This window comes from Canis lupus, chromosome 25, assembly GCF_011100685.1.
Source record: "Canis lupus familiaris isolate Mischka breed German Shepherd chromosome 25, alternate assembly UU_Cfam_GSD_1.0, whole genome shotgun sequence".
Classification (NCBI taxonomy): domain Eukaryota; kingdom Metazoa; phylum Chordata; class Mammalia; order Carnivora; family Canidae; genus Canis; species Canis lupus.
Window position 1 is genome coordinate 45986875 of NC_049246.1, and position 17272 is coordinate 46004146.

The 17272-nt window shown below is 47.2% G+C and overlaps 1 long non-coding RNA gene across 4 annotated transcripts; it reads left to right on the forward strand.

Moving 5' to 3' along the window:
* Positions 1–1981: 1981 nt before the first annotated feature.
* On the forward strand, positions 1982–16550 carry LOC100685261. 4 transcript variants are annotated; one of them, XR_005378851.1, is made up of 6 exons: positions 1982–2119; positions 2695–2914; positions 10764–10930; positions 11650–13013; positions 13724–13899; positions 16427–16550. It is a non-coding gene; the product is annotated as an uncharacterized LOC100685261 (long non-coding RNA). The 4 variants fall into 4 exon arrangements; XR_005378853.1 differs by having other exon boundaries at positions 2789–2914; XR_005378852.1 differs by lacking the exon at positions 10764–10930.
* The last annotated feature ends 722 nt before the right edge of the window (positions 16551–17272 follow it).

The window sequence follows — 17272 nt, forward strand, 5'->3', positions numbered from 1 at the left end:
CCTGAGACCATGACCTGAGCCAAAGCCAAGAGCCAGACGCTTTACCCGCTGAGCTACCCAGGTGCCCCTCTTTGCAGGTTTTCAAATGATTTTTTTTCCTAGGCCAACTCTGAATATAAAACAGCGGGCTGAAACATGCCTAGGAGACTGGAGACATTTTGTGCTATTACTTAAAAAAAAATTAAAAAATTCTCCTTTCTACTGTGTGTGCATGCAAATTACCTTTCATAATGACATTTAATCTACATATCATTAACACCTTATCCCATGAAAGTGGCGGGGAAGTAGCTCCCCAGCAGAGTTTCTGTGCATAGTGCAGAATTGATTTTGCACAAGGGTTTCTCACACTTCTGTATCCCAATGGACCGATCCGCCAAGAGTAGCAAAGGGAGGTGAAGAGCAAGCAAGGAGGAAGAGTTTGGTCTTTCATGTTTTGTGTGTGGCTCATGAATATCTAGATGGAGTCTCCCGTGTGAAACAGGCCAACTGACATTTTTAAAGGATGCCTGGCATTTCCAGGTCAGTCCTTATCCCCCAAGACACAGGTGCCCCCTGTTTTGCTAACAGCGTGCAGTAGCCAAGGACATTCTTCTCTCCTCCAAGCCCCGATGCTCTTCTGAGAGTCACATTCTCCTGGAGAAATCATTCTTTCAGATCATTTTTAATGTTGACTTCCCAATGAAATCATATGAGGAACTGAAAGGAGTAAAACATTGTCACTCAGGGAACAATGGAGTCTGGCGGGGACCATCAACCCTGTCATTATAACTGGTATTGATCACGTCTGCTCATGTCAAATTGACCTTTGCCCTCTCCACAATAATTTCAGTAAACTCATTACTTTTTTTTTTTTTTTAGGGCACTATAAAGGCCCCAGAAAGAATTTAGTCAGCAAGTTTGATTTACCCAGGGTCTGAATATAGAGTTCTTTGTCTACTTTCCCCATTCTAGAAACTTCTGACATCATCAACAATGCTTAGAACCCAGGAATGATGTAACAAAGTCCAAGGACTCTCCAAGCCACCTTTGCCTCGTGTGTTCTTATAATTAAATCAGAGACATTGCCGCTTCTTCTGATTTTGGGAGGTTTTTTTTTTTCTTTTCTTTTCTCTTTTGTTGAAGCCATTCTCTTGGTAAACATCCTGTGCAATTAAAAATTCACTTTGGGGGCAACTGGTGGGCTCAGCCGGTAAAGCGTGCAACTCTTGATCTGAAGGTTGTGAGTTCGAACCCCATATTGGGTATAGAGATTACTTAAAAATAAAATCTTAAAAAATTTTTTTTACCTATTAAATCCTATGTTTAGACGGCTTGCAACAGATCTGGACTGAATGTATGATCTCTGAGAAGTCAGCATTGAAGTGAACGCCTACCTTTAAATGCACGTGCCTTTATATTTTTACTTCTCACGAAGAGCACTTGCTTGCTTGTCACATGTCAGTACGGACTGAGCATAAAATGCTTGCTTTATATTGGATGTGCGTCAGGGTGGCTACGGTGGCTACACCCATTAACATAAGCAGGTTGACCATCACTCCTTCATCCATAAATACCTCTTAGGACATAAGCATGCCCGGACCATTTGAGCATTGAGTAGGGGTGATGATGGGGGAAAAGATATTTACAATATGCCCAAGACATGATCCCTTTATGCAGGATATTTACTCTCTGGCTGGGGAGGTAAGTGATGATGTTTTTAGAAAATGTGTCTTCTCATTTTGCCTCTTATTGTTTTCCTACCTACTCATCAACCACTTATATTTCACCTTTTCTGTGTTTCAGAGATCCCATTTCCCATCTTTCTTTTCTTTTCCTCTCCTGTGCTAGTATGCTTAGTTAATCTGAGGAATTAATCTTGCCTCTGGTGGTATCTAGAGCCAAAGAATGGCTCACCTGCTGTTCAAGGCTGGGCAGCCTGCACTTTTCCAGAATCTTATCTTCCTCCTCCCATTGTTGCCACACATGTGCCTTACCTCACGTGTCACAGGAGGTCCCAAAGGTCCTAGTCTTATGAGCCTCCTCTCTTCCTTCTCACTGAGCCATGGCCTGTGTCATGGGGCACAGCTAAACATCTCACTCAATATCCAACTCAACAAAGGAAAGGCGGGCTTTCAGACAGGTAAATGAGAACACCACCCGATGGACACCCCGGGCTCACAGCCATTGCACATCCTTGCGGCCTTGTGAGGCTGTGAGACCATCAGTGGACCCGTGTGCTTGGGTCATGATATAATAGGCCACGTCTGCCATAGAGGAGAGAGTTCAAGTGAAAGGCAGGAAAGGAACAGCCCATCATTTCAAATGCAAGTACACTCTTTGGGGAAATAATTCAATATGCATTCGTTTAGGACATACTTTGTGAACATACATTTTGTGTCAGGTGATGGCATCATAAAACCTTGTCCCGATTTTCAGGAAGTCTATAGACTAGTGATAAATGCAGACAAATCACCCTGCAGGAATACCAGTGACATAAGTTTCTAAGAGGGCGGTGAGCCCAGAGCACAGGTCAGGTGGATGGTGGATGGTGTGGACAGGGTGGGGCAGGGAGTGAGGCGAATAGTCTCAGGGACAGCTTCTGGGCAGGTGGCATCCAGACAGGGGCCATCACTAACAGATACTCAGGTAGCTACGATATGCTGTTAGCTCCCTGGTGTCTGTGATTGTGTCCTCATATCTTTCTGAATGCACTAGGGTCCCCCAGTGGTTTGGGACAGTGTGGTCATGAGCCATTGGAAGAAGACAAAGGAGCTCACTTAAGGGCTCACACACCACATCTCGGGGACAGGCCACTGGGTGACAGCACAGGTGTGATCTACAAGCAGCTGAGGACAAAGCCCCGGAGAAGTCCAGGTGACAGACAATTCAGGAATTTCTTCTGGGAGCCCCAAGGATCCCTGTGCCCAGACTTCAGGTGGGGAATACAAAATTATACTTAAAATCTTAAAATCATAGCACCTGCTTGAAGGGCCTGCCCCGAAGACTTACTGCGTTGGAGGCTACGGGTGATCATAGCAACAAGAAATACAGCTTCCGTCAATTCAGCCAATAGTGTGTGCTCATAGCACCTCTCAGTTGCCGTGTGTCGTAACCACAAAGGCTTAGCACTTGATATTTCTTAGATTTATTTTGATAATACCATGTTAATGTTAAGCGGATGTATAAAGAGGCGAGTCTGGAGAACTACAAATAGAAGGAAATTCGCTCTCATCTAGTGGCTCACAAGAGGGCCTGCATGGAGGAGGAGGCAGTGAGGACCCATGGGGCAGACCCCAGACGACCCTCAGCCAGGCCTGCCGGCTGCGCATAGGGACACCTGTTCTTTCCTTTTGGCTCTACAGTTCTGAGTTTCCACTGGCCACACGAACATAGAGATTCCCAAATCCTCTTCAAATAGAGGCCCTGTTCAAGGCTCGTTGGCCCCAAAATCTCTCTTTCCCTCCTCTCTCTCTGTCTGTCTCTGTCTGCGTGTCCATCTGCATAGCCCTCCAGCTCTTGTCCTGCAGCCTTGCTCCTTCTGCTCCTGAAGGCGTCTCTGCTTCTCCCCACCACTCAACTCCATCTGCTAAATCTGTGCGCCCACCCCACTTGCTGAACCTGCCCTGGCCAAGGTCGCTTCCTAAATGCCACGCAAGCTGGGGTCGCCTTCAGTGCTTACTCCTTTGTCCCTGTGGCATCCAGCACTCCCGACCATGTTCTTTTTTTGCCAAGACCCCCTCCACCTTGGCTTTCCTGCCTCTCATTACAGCCCTGACTCCCAGCTTGTTTTAACTCCGAGGTTCCCCCACCGGGTCCTCGTCTTCCACTTGCCCCTGAACCGTGCGTGTTTTCTGGGTCCTCTGCTCGGTCCCCTTTCCCACCACCCCCCATGCATGGACAGTCTCACTGCTCCAGAGAAGGGACTAATCTTTCCCAGACACGGACGTCTACCTGCCCTGTGCTCAGCCCCTTCCTGGACATTTCCCCTGAGGTGTCTCCCATCATGGTCCCAGATGACCTCACCATGGCCCTCCTATCTCCCTCTTCTTATTCTTTCACCCGTCGGCTTGTCTCCCAGCCAGAACCCGAAGCTGCCACACATTTGGAGATGAGCTGAGGGCAAGCCCTACCGCACCAGGAGGGAATACAGGTCACCAGGAGTGACCTTGATGGTATCATCCTAGCTCACAGGTGGTGGGAGCCCTGTTGTGTCCTGGGTCAAGGACACCACTCAGGAACTGCGCATTGCCCTGTAGCACCAAGGGGGACAGGACGAGGTGCAGGTGGAGAGTCAGGTGTGCTGGTCACCATCAGATCTTGCACTTTTAAGCTGGCTGTGGTGCGGAGGCCCACTTTCCACCTACTTGTAACCCACAATGCCCTGGGATGACCTCTCCAATTTAGGAGTGCAGCTGAATGACTATTTTGAATATTACTGGGTGAGTATGAAAATTATGATATTGGAAATTCTTTGTTAACTAGAACATCACAGTTCCTAATGTTTGTCTCATTAAAGCAATTCTAAACTGCTTAACACGATGGCAAAGAAGGACTTTGTCAACCTATAAAGCCCAGGTTATAGAAGACCAAGCCCATGGGAAACTATCTGCAATGCTCTGTAATAATTGTCTAGGGGGGCACATGGGTGGCTCAATCGGTTAAGCGTCCAACTCTTGATTTCAGCTCAGGTCATGATCTTACGGTTGTGGGGAATCGAGCCTCGCATTGGGCTCAGTGCTGGGCGTAGAGCCTGCTTTAGAGTCTTCCTCTCTCTACCCCTCCTTTCCTCCCTCCCCCCACTACCAGGCATGCACTTTTTCTATAATAAATAAATCTTTAAAAAAATGTCTAGGAAAACCCAGCACATACAGGACCTGGGTGGGGCAGCCACTCTGAGTCAAAGGGAGGATGTGACCCTCAGCCTGGCCAGAAGGTCTGACAGCAGGAAATGTCAGAGTAGCCTTGGGATCATCGACTTCATTTACAGAACTGCAGACAGTTCAGCAGATGAGAATAAGGAGCCTCAGGTCCTATAAAGAATGACTTCCCAGGACCTTCCTGTGATGGACCACATCTCACCTGCCCAAGGATCACCAGGGATGCTTGGGGTGGTGTGGCCACCTGCAGGCCATCCTCCTTTTGTCTCCCAGGGCACGTAGGAAGCCAGAGCCAGGTTTGTGATGCTTGCTCATCCACTTTCCGCTGCTCTGGTTCCTCAGGAAGCAGGGTCAGAGCCAGCACCAGGAAGAAACACAAACTTCACTTGGAAGAGATCTGGAGCCTTCCCTCGGTTCTTGGACCATCTGTAAACAATCTTGGGACAAAACTGTCTGATACAATTGGGCAAACTTTAATGAGGGTCTTGAGACGAACAGAAAGCTCAGTCAGGAGCAAGAAGCCAGAAAGAAGGGACTGACAGGTGATCACCAGGTTCCTGGGCCTGCTGCTCCCCAGGCCTGACAGGTCTTCTGCAAGCCAGTGCATGCAGCCAGAAGCACAGTCCATGTGCAGGCAAGCAGATGGGCTTCGTGGACAATGGCACAGCTGGAAAGCTCAGGATGATCCAGAATCGAGGTCCCTGAGCATGTGTAACTCCATAAAAGTGATGGAGAAGCTGTGCAAACCAACGGAGAGCATCCTGCTATGTCAACCTGCTGTCACAGCACCGAGTCATTACTTAGGAAGGCTTCTCTAAAGCTTCGCCTGCTCAAAAATAGGTCCAGCTGGTATGCGAATAGAGACCCTCCAACGGACAATATCTGTGATATTGTTGAGTGACACTTCATCAACACAACACAGCAAAACTCTGTTCCTCAAAACTCCCAAGTATTTGTCACAACCAAACGGTCTATTCATTTACTGGGAAGACTTAGGCGTAGGGACATATTTTAGGTATATTTGATTTGGTCTCCTGCTTTTCTGAAAGGGATGTTTGACTTTGTTTTTAATACCATTGCCCCGGGAGTTGGCAAGCTCTGGGCTCCAGTCTGCCCGGTAAGATGATGTGGGATGAGGGCCAGCTTTTACCCTCCTATCTGTGAAGTGGACATGGAATAGCACCTGTCTCCTAAGTCACAGAGACCCATTGCTGCACCTGGAGAATAGGAAACATTAGTAACAGCTCTTGTGGTCTTACCTTCCATCACATCATCTTACGTCACTCATCCCATCGCCCTACCTGGTCATTTTGTACTCTGCTTGGGGGTCACTAAAATATCACTTCACAAGTGGCTGGATCAGTCTTCTGGTCTGTAATTATTTCAGCAAATGGTTACAGCAGATTTCATCTGAATATGGGTTCCATCAGCTTATAAGAGAATAAAAGGTCATAGTCTCCACTTTCAATGGGAGAATAAGCGCCATTTATGTGCTCTGTCTCCTTCGTGCTCCCCACATGTGGAGCAACCACATCAGGGAATTTGCATATTCCAATTCCTTCTCCGACAGACTCCTGATTTTGTCTACTGAAATCTGCAAAAAATCATGAAGTCCTGAGTGTGATCACATGACTATAAAATGATTATTTTGTTACAGCACTTACCTTCCCGAACAGTTGAAAGTCAGTCATCTACAATGAAAAAATAATGTTTTTTCTGCTCTTCATTTTTATGCCAATACCTGAATTGGGGTATGTGTATTGTAGGTGGTGTGTATGTGTGTGTGTGGTGTGTGTGTGTTTCTTGTGTGTGTGTGTGAGTGTATGTGAGATGCATGGTATGTGAGGTTTTTGTGTGTATGGTGTGAGTGTGTGTTTGTTTTGTGTATGTGTGATATGCATGGCGTGTGGGGGTTTTGTGTGTGATGTGTGGGTATGTGTGCATATATATGTGTGGTGTGTGATGCTTATGGTGTGTATGAGTGTGTGTGGTGAACGGTATATGTGGTGTGTGCGTATGTGTGTGTTTGTGTGTGTGAGAGATGTGCATGGTATGTGGATGTGTTTTTTGTCAGTGATGTGGTCTGTCTGTGTGTGCGTGTGTGTGTGTGTGTGTGGTGTGTGTAAAGGGGTGTGCTATTGGCTGAGGTCCGGCCAAAATCAGTGTGGGCTTCATAAAGCCCCCATTGGGGAGATTACAGGGCTGTTTCTGTCTCCCTCAGCAATGGCTCTGCCACAAGGGGAGGGTCAAGTGCGGGCCGTGTAGATCTTCCCTGGGGCCCTCACAGGCCCGGATTCTTACCTAAGAGGCAAAGGCAGCCATGGTCACTGTGCAAGAGAGTTAATGCTGCAAGTCTGACTGCTGTCCCTAGGAAGGAAGGCCAACTTGGGAGATGGCCCTTGGCTGGTGTCTGGGAGTTTTGGGGGTTCCCCAGCATCCCCAGGACTGACGAGCATGGCCGGCTGTACCCACACTGTGTGTAGACAGCATGGTTGAGGCTGAACACCTGCTCTTCTCCTGGGAGGCTGGAAGGTGCCCACGGGACCAGCCCCCAGTGAAGTCCCCGACGCTGAGTGTCTGATGAGCGTCCCTGGAAGACTTCACCCACGTTGTCACAGTTGTTGCTGGAGGAATTCGGGGTGACCCAGGACTCTTGGAAGCTTGCACCTGGCTCCCCCTGGACGTCACCCCGTGCTCCTTCTCCCTTTGCTCATCGCTCTGCATCTTTGTGCTGTAATAAACCACAGCCTCAGGCACGGCTGCCTGCTGAGTCCCGGCAGTCCCCCTAGAAGCCATTGACCTTGAGGGTGGTCCTGAAGACCGCCAATCCAACCTTCTTTTTGGGGGATGTGTGAGGATGAAGTGAAAGCCTTTGAAATTTTGAAGAACCCAAAGGCCCTTGAAAATCCCTTCAGTAAAATATGTTGTCATTCAAAGAGCTCCAACCTAGGCCATCTCGGGGTTTGAGCAGATACGGTGAGAAGAAATGACCCTGCTCCATTCTGCTTGGCCTTGTAACCAGTTTCAGTCGTAGCTGTCTTAAGAAAATTGGGTTCCTTTGTACTCAGAGAATCTTATTTTCTAAACAGGGACATAGGGAGGGCAGAAGGGAGAGTCTGGGGGATGAGACATGAGCTTCAGATCAGCCCAAGTATTTCCCAGCCCTGAACATTTGAGAAGTGACACAAGTTGGCTTTTTCCTCCCCCGTCTTAATGGACTAAGCCTTTGCAGGTCAGCATTCCAGATCAATGATGGAATCCCAGGGAACATTAATTCTATGATCAGCAAGCAGGGGGAAAGTGCACCCTGACATGTCCCTGGTGCACACTGTGCAGGTCACGGATTATCGATGGCCGGAAACTGCATTAGCTTGTAGCATGGTTCTGTAATTATGAAGGTGCAGGTGCACATGGGAGCACGCGCACACATGCACACACACCCAATCCCAGTGCAGAGTACTCTGGAGCACAGGCTCTGGAGACAGATACACCTGCATTGGAATCCTGACTTTCTTTCTACCCAATGGCTCTGCGATCGTGGGGGAGTTTTTCTAACTACGCTACACCTCGTTTTTGTCACCTGCAAAAAGTGCACAATCATTCCTACTTCCTGTAGGTGTTTTGAGGATTCAGTGAGGAAACGATCCAAGAAGCAGAGTAGACACACAAGACACAGGAGGAAGGTGGCTGCCAAGTGGCCTCGCAGGGGGCCAGCCAGCGCTTTCCAGTGGACTGCTCCTTCACACCTGCGGTGAAGGGGCTCTCTCTGTCCTGGATGGTACCTCAACTGTAGCATCGGCATAACTGTGACGTCCTCCTCACGTGGCTCTTGTGAGAAGCACATGAAGTCACCCACGTGGCATGCTGGGAGAGGCCTAGCCCAGCCCGAGTACTCAGTAAACGCTCCCCTGCCATTACTGGTACCTAAAATATCTCAGAGCTCGCTTCTCTAGCATCTTGCTTTACACGGTTCCTTGCATCCAATCTGTTTCCTTCATACCAAACAGATTGCAAATCTTTTGAAAAATAGAAATGAATTAAGAGCGTGTAGTAGTCTCCAGCAGCAGGAAGAGAAAAGAGAGCTCCCGCAGCTCTTCAGAAGGTCTAGAGGGGTGAGGTGATGCAGGCAGGAGGGCTCGAAACTAGAAATCGGGAGGGCACAAGCGCCAAGAGCAAGGGTGTGTGGACAGTGGAGAGAAGTACCATTCTGCAAGAAGGTAGGAGACGAAGTTCTTCTGTTATCGTCGGTACACCGTTGCTGTTCTAGAAGCATCTCACGTTCATTGTTCAAGTGGGCTCACCTACTAGACTGGTTGCCTAGAAGGTAAGGATTGCACATTATCTTCACCTAGAGTCCCTCCTCCCAGGTAAAGCCTGCATATTGAACGGGTGGCTGAAAATTGTTAACTCCGTATTCAGAGAACGGATGGGTGAACCATATCAGCTGCTTTCCTTTGTATCCACAAGCAGCCCCCGCGACAGAAGGGCTTGCATGGATCCATTGAGCAATTTCCAATTTTTTAAAAAGATTTTATTTATTTATTCATGAGAGAGAGAGAGAGAGAGAGAGAGAGAGCAGCAGCAGCAGCAGAGACACAGGCAGAGGGAGAAGCAGGCTCCATGCAGGGAGCCCGATGCGGGACTCGATCCTGGGTCTCCAGGATCACACCCTGGGCTGAAGGCGGGGCTAAACCGCTAAGCCACCGGGGCTGCCCAATTTCCAGTTTTAATAGAAATATTGCTTGCGAACAGATCTCCAGTAGCCTTTCTGCATTTGGCATCAACAGTGCCCCGGTGCACAAAAGAGGTCAGCTTGGGTAGAAATTTATCACGTCCATGAAGAATATAGCTTATCAGGGACAGCAATGTTAATAGAATCCATAACTGAGTCGCTCAAGCAATTATAATGTGAGAGAACAGAAGGTGGTGGCTATCCCTGCTACAGCTGAAATAAAGCCCACTCTGAGCTGGAAAAACCAGAGCTTCGGCGAGCCCTGCCATTGTTAATGATATATTCTAGATGCGCTTAAAACAAAGCCTCTGAGTCACGTTGGGTTTGACGGTGAATGTCAGCCAGCACCCAGATGGTCCGAAAGTGAATTGGCAATTCGTTTATTTGTTTTGTTACCCATGAGAAAGTATTTGCTGAATGCCAACAATGTGCCTGGCTCTAGTCTCAGAGGTGGGGCCGCCGTGGAGTCACTTCATCACTAAAATCATGGGAATGACGGCTGCTATAGTGGTTTATGGTCCAGGTCACAATTTGGGTGGAAGTAAGTATAATGGTGAATAGGTAAGGAGGTGTACACAGAAATTATATTTTAAATGTCCGTAAATGTAACGGATTTAAGGCCAAATTTCTTAAACTGGTCCACGAGCAATGTGCCTTGAGGTGTGAGGTGTGTAAAGTCTAAATAAATACGAAGCGCATTCATGGAACGTGAAAGCACTCCCTATTTGTTTAACTTGCAAATTTGAGGGGGAACCTGTGATTTTTTAATATAGGGAAGTTATACCGAGGGATGCAAAATTTTATATGTTTTTTTTAATAGTGAAACACCGAGCTTGAGAGAAATTCCCCTCTTGTAGCAGCACCTTTAGATCTCAGGTCTCTAAAGGATGTGTTTATTCTGTTCTGCTACTTTGGTAGGCTGATGGGAAAAAAAAAATCTGAAGAGTCCTGTTTCAGTGTGTTTTCTTTATTCCTCGATATTCTGGTTAAATTTCTCATTTGAAGTAATCTACCAATACCACTTCTTGCAATAGGATGAGTATGGTTTAGAAGGTAATGGTATTTGGTGTTACTGAAAACAAGACTTAACTTTTAATGAAAATGAGTCTTGGTAGCTCCACAATCTCACATGAAAACTTGACTGTCTTTTTTTTTTTTTTTTTTTACTGTTGTAGCTTGAATATAAAAGCTCCGAGGAAAGTTGTCCAAGTGGTGTGTTCTTTTTTTTCAAGAGCAAACACCTCATCAATAAGAGCTGGCATTAAAATACACTAAAGTAATTGATCTTGGGAATAATGAGGACAAAACATTGGATGATCCAACTTCTCCACCTACAGCTAAGGTCAGGCTCAGAGGAGGTCATGAATGTATTGACTCATAAGACGTAGCACTGGCCTGCAGAAGTCAGTTGGGAGCAAAATAATTGTAATAGTTCCAGAAATAATCAGATTAATTCAGGCATTGGGGTTAGGTAGGTCCCCAGCAATGCTTCTCATAGTTCTTTGTGAATAGAGACGGCCGGTTGCTTATTAAACATATGGATTCCTGGCATCCATCCCAAAGATTCTGATTCAATAGGTCTTCAGTTGCTTTGATGAACATGCTTGTCCTCACCAGCACCTCAAGGGATTCTGATACAAGTTATAATCTGACTATAGCTCGACAAAATATGGCCCTAGGTGGCCCATGGAGAGACTTCATCGTAGTCCCGTGAACCCCTGAGATGGAATGGCAACTTAGTTTTGTGGGTTCATATTCCTGGAAAGGGAACCCATATCTTTCTTCAGATTCCCAAAGGGGTCCTGACCATGAGCATTTCGGGGCTGGAAAGGAGGCCCTGAATCTGGACTCTGCGGTCAGCAAGACAAAGGAAGGAGATAGAAGAGAAGAGCTATGTAAACTGGCATGGCCGTTTAGTGCATGGATATGAGGAATTAAGCTTGGAGTTTAAAATAAATTAAAATATTGGATTTAAAAAAAAGGAGAGAAGACACTTTGTGGGTGTCTCAGGATGGGGGCGATCCATGCCTTAAGACCTTCCATCTATCTCTCTGTCAACAGATGCACTGTTGTTATGACAGCGGGGGAGGAAATGTGTGGCGGCTGCTGGAGCCGTTATAGGCAAGTAAAATGTGTTCTCAGACGTACAAATTATTTTAACCTCCCTGGAAGACTGACCAAGAGGCCAGGAATGCTGGACTGATAGTAATTATGGGGAAGAGATCCAGGTTTCTGCATTTCAGGTGTTTCTCCCACCCGCGGGCTCCCCCAAGTGCTATCCAAACAGACGTCAAGAGAGGTTGAAGGGGCCGAAGGTGGCAAAATGTAATCAGAACAAAAAAGTAAAAGAATCAAGAAATAAAAAGAGGAGGAAGGGAAGGGGAATGCATTTCCATTCCTGAAAAATGGATTTCTCATATAAAGAAATAGTTTCACCTCCGTGATCAGACACTGAATCGAGCCTCCTGTGAATGTTGCTGCGAGGCTGCTGTGCACTCTGCGGAGGGGGATCTGGTGAAGGACCATGGGTGAGAATAGAGGGACGGGCTCCCCACCCTGCAGGTGGTGTGAGCGTTGCAGTAGAGGGCCATCCTCCATGCCCAAGCCATTGTGCCAAGCCCCTCATTTGGGACTTTTGTTTCCTCTGCACTCTCTCTCTCTCCCTGTGGACTTGGCATTCTAGAGCGAGGCTGCCTGGCTCGAGGGGTGAATTTCTGTTGTCTTGCTTCCTCACCCTGAGAGAGGGACCACTGTGTCCACTGCCACCCTGGCCCCAGCCCCTGAATAAGGGCCCTGTACCCTCGCTGACTTGACATGACCTGTAAGTGACATGACTTTCACTTCCCCTTATGAGGCAGCCTCTACTCCCGGAGCCTAGAGAGGGTCTCTGCTTGTGCCCGGCAGAGACAGCGTGCATGGATCGGGGTGGGCTGGGGACATGATGCTGGTGTACAAGAATTCTGACATTATCCTCTCCAAGGTCAGGCTGCCGTGTGCTAACCAGCTGCAGTTTTGAGCATAGCGGGGGCCCTAAAGGGGCGAGATAAAGGCAAGAGAGTAAAGGAGCTTGCAGAGATCCAGCACCGCTGGCAATGGTCTCAGCCAGCTGAAGAGGGGTGGGTGAAGGGACTGTTTTCAGAAGCAGGAGGATGGGGAGCCCATTATGATGTGGGGTTCCAAAGGGTTCTGATTGGAGCTGCAGCCACAGGGCAACCAGCTCCTGCAGAGCCACGCCAGGTATGAAGAGCAGAGGAGCACCAACACTCCAACCTCTCCCTCCTGCCCTCCCAGGATCTTGGCCAGGGGCTCCCTTTGGCTGGATCCAATCAGAAGCCAGAGGACAAGGAAGCCCAGTGAGGCGGCCCCTAGAAGTCAGCCTTCTGGGCACAGAGCCTGGCAGAGGAGGGTGGATAAGAGACGCGCAGGTGAGAGGTTGGGCTGTATGAAAATGGATGAAAACCAGCACCGATACATAAAAAGGGTGTAGATGAGAGACAAGTGACCTGGTGGTGGCCACATATTTTTTTTTTTCCATGAATGAAACTCTTTCTGTCTGAAGCTCCTGCTACAAGAATTGGTGTGTTGGGAGGCTCCTCACTTCTGTTAAGTTTTATCAAACAAGCCAAAGGATGGTGTAATGGACTAGTGGGGAGGTAATTGAAGGTAATAGGACCTGTGGGGAGGTAATTGAAGTTTAATGAGGTTGTAAGGGTAGGGCTCAAATTGGGTAGGACTGGTGTCCATATAAGAGAAGGAAGAGACACCTGGGAGCGCTCTTTCTGTTCGTGTGCACACAGAAGGTCCATGCGAGGACACAGGGAGGAGGTGGCCGTTTGTAAGCCAGGAAGACAGGCCCTGCCATACATCAACCCCGCTGGCACCTTGATCTCAGGTTTCTTGTCTCCAGGGCTGTGAGAAATAAACCACAGTCACCTAATGTATGTCCAGGACGCCTAGCCTGCGGTGTTCTGTGTCGACAGCCCGAGAAGTCTGTAACACAGACGGAAACTCCCCAGTAGAGAATCCGGAATTGGTGTGGGACATAGTTGTCTTCACAGCAAACAGTAGAAAACGAAAGGCCTTTGTTGACAAATGCTCTGCCTAATTCTCTTGGTGTTCCAAATCTTTTTCTCAGCCTTTAAAAGGGGACCTGTGGATGACTTGGGGCTCGGCAAAGAAAAGGGAGTGTCTTTGATGACCTTGCATGAAAATTCCCCTAAAATAGGCAGCAGTCAGCAGTGAAGGAAGCCTTTGGAGCAGGGGCATCTGGAAGCAGCGAAAGTGGACACAGACAGAGAGGGAGCATGTCAGGTGAGGGAGGTGGCTTCTTTGACTCATATGATGTCTACACCAGCCTCGGCCTAGGTGGCTGCCAACCTCACTATGTCCCCATGGGAGGCATGACCACCAGGGGCAGCAGAGGCAGGTCTCCCAAGACATCATCTGGTCTGACAAGGCCCTGGCTGTCAGGGTCCAGCTGTGCTCACTGGGGAGGCGGACAAAGACAGCGAGAGATTGGTCTATCAGCAGAGCTCGATCTGGAGCGGTCCAGAGGTGGCATCAGGGTGTCCCTGATGGATGAGAGCACTCAGGTGGCCAGGAAGAAGCAGCCTGATAGCAACCTGGTACCTGGCATTCAGAACCTCCTCTCTGGGGCCTTCTCATTTGCAGCTTATATTTGAAACAGCATTCACTGTAGTGGCAGCTTCATAATATGTCAGATTTCTTCCAACCCACAGCCACGTGGATGCCTTATTTTCTTTTTACCTGAGGGTCAGTCTTTCCGGAGAAAATAACTATTTCCCTGAGTTGGGGAGAAAATAACTATTTCCCTGAGTTGCCCACAGGTAAAATAGATTAAACTATACATATGTCCCAGGGCCAGATACCCCAATACATCCCCTAAATATAGTGGGGGGGGGGGAAATGACAATTATTTTCACATGATGCAACAAGGAGGGGATACTATTAACTTTATTCATAAAAAAACCCTCTGATAAAATTCCCATGATAAGCTCTACTTGGTTTGGATTATATACCACTTCATTCTTTTTTGCTAGACTTTTATTTAGGACTTTTGTTTCTATTTTTGTGAATGTGATGAATATAGAATTTCCCTTTTTTGCATTGCCTGAGTAAGCATTTGGTGCTGGAGTTATGCTAGATTTATAAAATGTACTGACCTACATGAAAAAAAAAAAAAACTATAAGGCTTTACTGGGAGATGCAAAAGATGTTCGAAGGGAGAAAATCCAGAATAAGGGGCACCTGGGTGGCTCAGTGGTTGAGCGTCTGCCTTTGGCTCAGGTTGTGATCCCGAGGTCCCAAGATCGAGTCCTGCATCAGGCTTCCTGCAGGGAGCCTGCTTCTCCGTCTGCCTGTGTCTCTGCCCCTCTCTCTGTGTCTCTCATGAATAAATAAAATCCTAAAAGAAAAAAAGAAGAGAAACCCCAGAGTGAGATATCCCCTACTGGATGCACAGTGAACATTAAAAAATGTGACTTCTTCCCATACATTTTTAGGTTTAATACAGCCTTCATCATCACTTTTTAGAACTTGATGAAATAAATGTAAAGCTCATCTGGAAAGGAAAAAAAAACAGAAAAGAGTAATTTTCCTGTTAGGACTCTCCGTGTATTTTCTAAATAGTGTAATATACGGAGTTAGTTTTTCTTAGCAGATGTTTTTTTTTGTTTGACCTTGATTACCGATCTCACCTTGTACGAGGACATTCCCACTGTGGTCAGAGAATGTGACTCTGGGATTTCTGGTCGTGGGAATTCCATGATGTTCTCTTTGTAGCTCGCGTGTGGTCACTTCTTATACATGCTCCTCTGTATGGTCCTTGTAGGTAAAGAGCTTGAGATATAGTCACAAAGGCGACTTTATAACCGTAAAATTGTCCTTATGTTTCTAAAATCTTTGCTTTATGAGTTATGATTTATTGAGGCGCAGAGATCCATCATGCATGAGCAATGCACAGATTCCAGAAGGAGGGTAAAAGTCACATAGGAATTTAGCATGAGAGCCAACGGCCCGGGTCAGCGATGGAGGGATAGGAACAGTTGCTCATCTGTGCTTTACCTTACTCGTCACACCAAAATAAATTCCGGATGCATCAGAAATCGATGTGTAAACTATTAAACTCTACAATTATTAGAAGAAAGCATGGATTCTATCCTTGGAAACTTGATGTGAGGAAGGCCTTTCTAAGCGTGACACAAACTCGAAAGGCACAATGGAATCGACCAGAACATTTAACTTTATTTTTTTTTAAGATTCAAAAAAAAAAAAAGATTTTATTGATATATTTTCGAGAAAGAGAGTGTGTGCAGGCAGGAGGGGAAGCCGAAGAAGAGAATCTCCAGCAGACTCTGCACTGAGCGCAGAGCCTGACACGTGGCTCAGTCTTACGACCTGAGATGGTGACCTGAGCCGCAACCAAGAGTCCGATGCTTCACCAACCTGAGCCCCTCAGGTCCCCCTTAGTTTTATTTTTAAAGAATCCAGCAAACTATTTCAAAGGCAAAATTGAATGCCCAACCGAGGTTAGAATTGCAACATACATATGAGAGACAAGTAATAAGTTGTCTGCAAGACCACAAGGGCCACAAGACCACAAGGGGTGAGAAAGATCCAGAGCCCCGTTTACCCTGAATCTTTCAGAAATGTAAAATTGTATCTTTTGACCTTTTTTTTTAATAACGCTTTTTCCCCTGAATCCTCTTTTGCCTCTTTTGGAACATTTTTATTCCTGCTTCCTCTCCCTTCACGTTCGCCAAATATATCTCTTTGCCTTATTTTTATTTTTAACTTTCTTGGGTCATTTTATTTTTAGGTGTGTCTTAGAAGCAGAATATCTTCGGATTTGGAAAAAAAAATTAATCCAAGCTTGCCCTTCTGAGGAGCAATTTAATCCACGTGCGTTTACGTAACATGAAATAAATCTGATCCATGTATGGCATCTTTTTTTTTTTTTTTTTTTGCCCTTTTTAAAAGATTTTGTTTGGTGTTAGTTGTCATCTTCTTTTGCAATATAAGCGATGTCTGCCGATGTCTGTAATATCCCACAGTAGTTTAAAGGTTGGCATCCTCTCTGAGGCCCCAACAGTCACATATTGGACAATATACAACAGCAGTTTCAAACACCACTAACGGCACGTAACTTCTTCTGGTCTTTCCTGTTTTCTACTTATTTTTTCTCTTTTTCCTCCTTCACTTTCCAGGGTTTGCTTCCTGAGCCTGGGGTGGGGGGTGGGTGGTTCCTGAGTCAGGTGCCCACGTTGAGGAGCCTGGCAGGAACCAGGCAAATTCTGACAACAGAGGGAGGTCACGGTGTTGGAAGTGCTGCAGGCAAACCAGGCTCCTGCCTCTTCCCAGTTGGGGACAAAGTGCAGTGAACTTTCGCCTGGTCTGTCCTGCCCAGAAGTCCCCCCGCCACCCCCCGGCCAGGAAAACACTAGCGTGGATCTGGCCACAGACCATCCAGTTGGGTCGGGTCCTGCAACCGAGGGCACCGAGATGGGTCCTGGATCGCATCCTGAATCGGGAACATGCTGGGCCTCCGAGGCCCCGAGACAGGGTGGAAATCCACCCCCATTCCCCCTAACCCTGCCCTGAGAGCTTGTGGCCTCACCTGGGCCAGACAGGTGCCCTGATGGAGCATGGTGTGTGCTGCACCTGG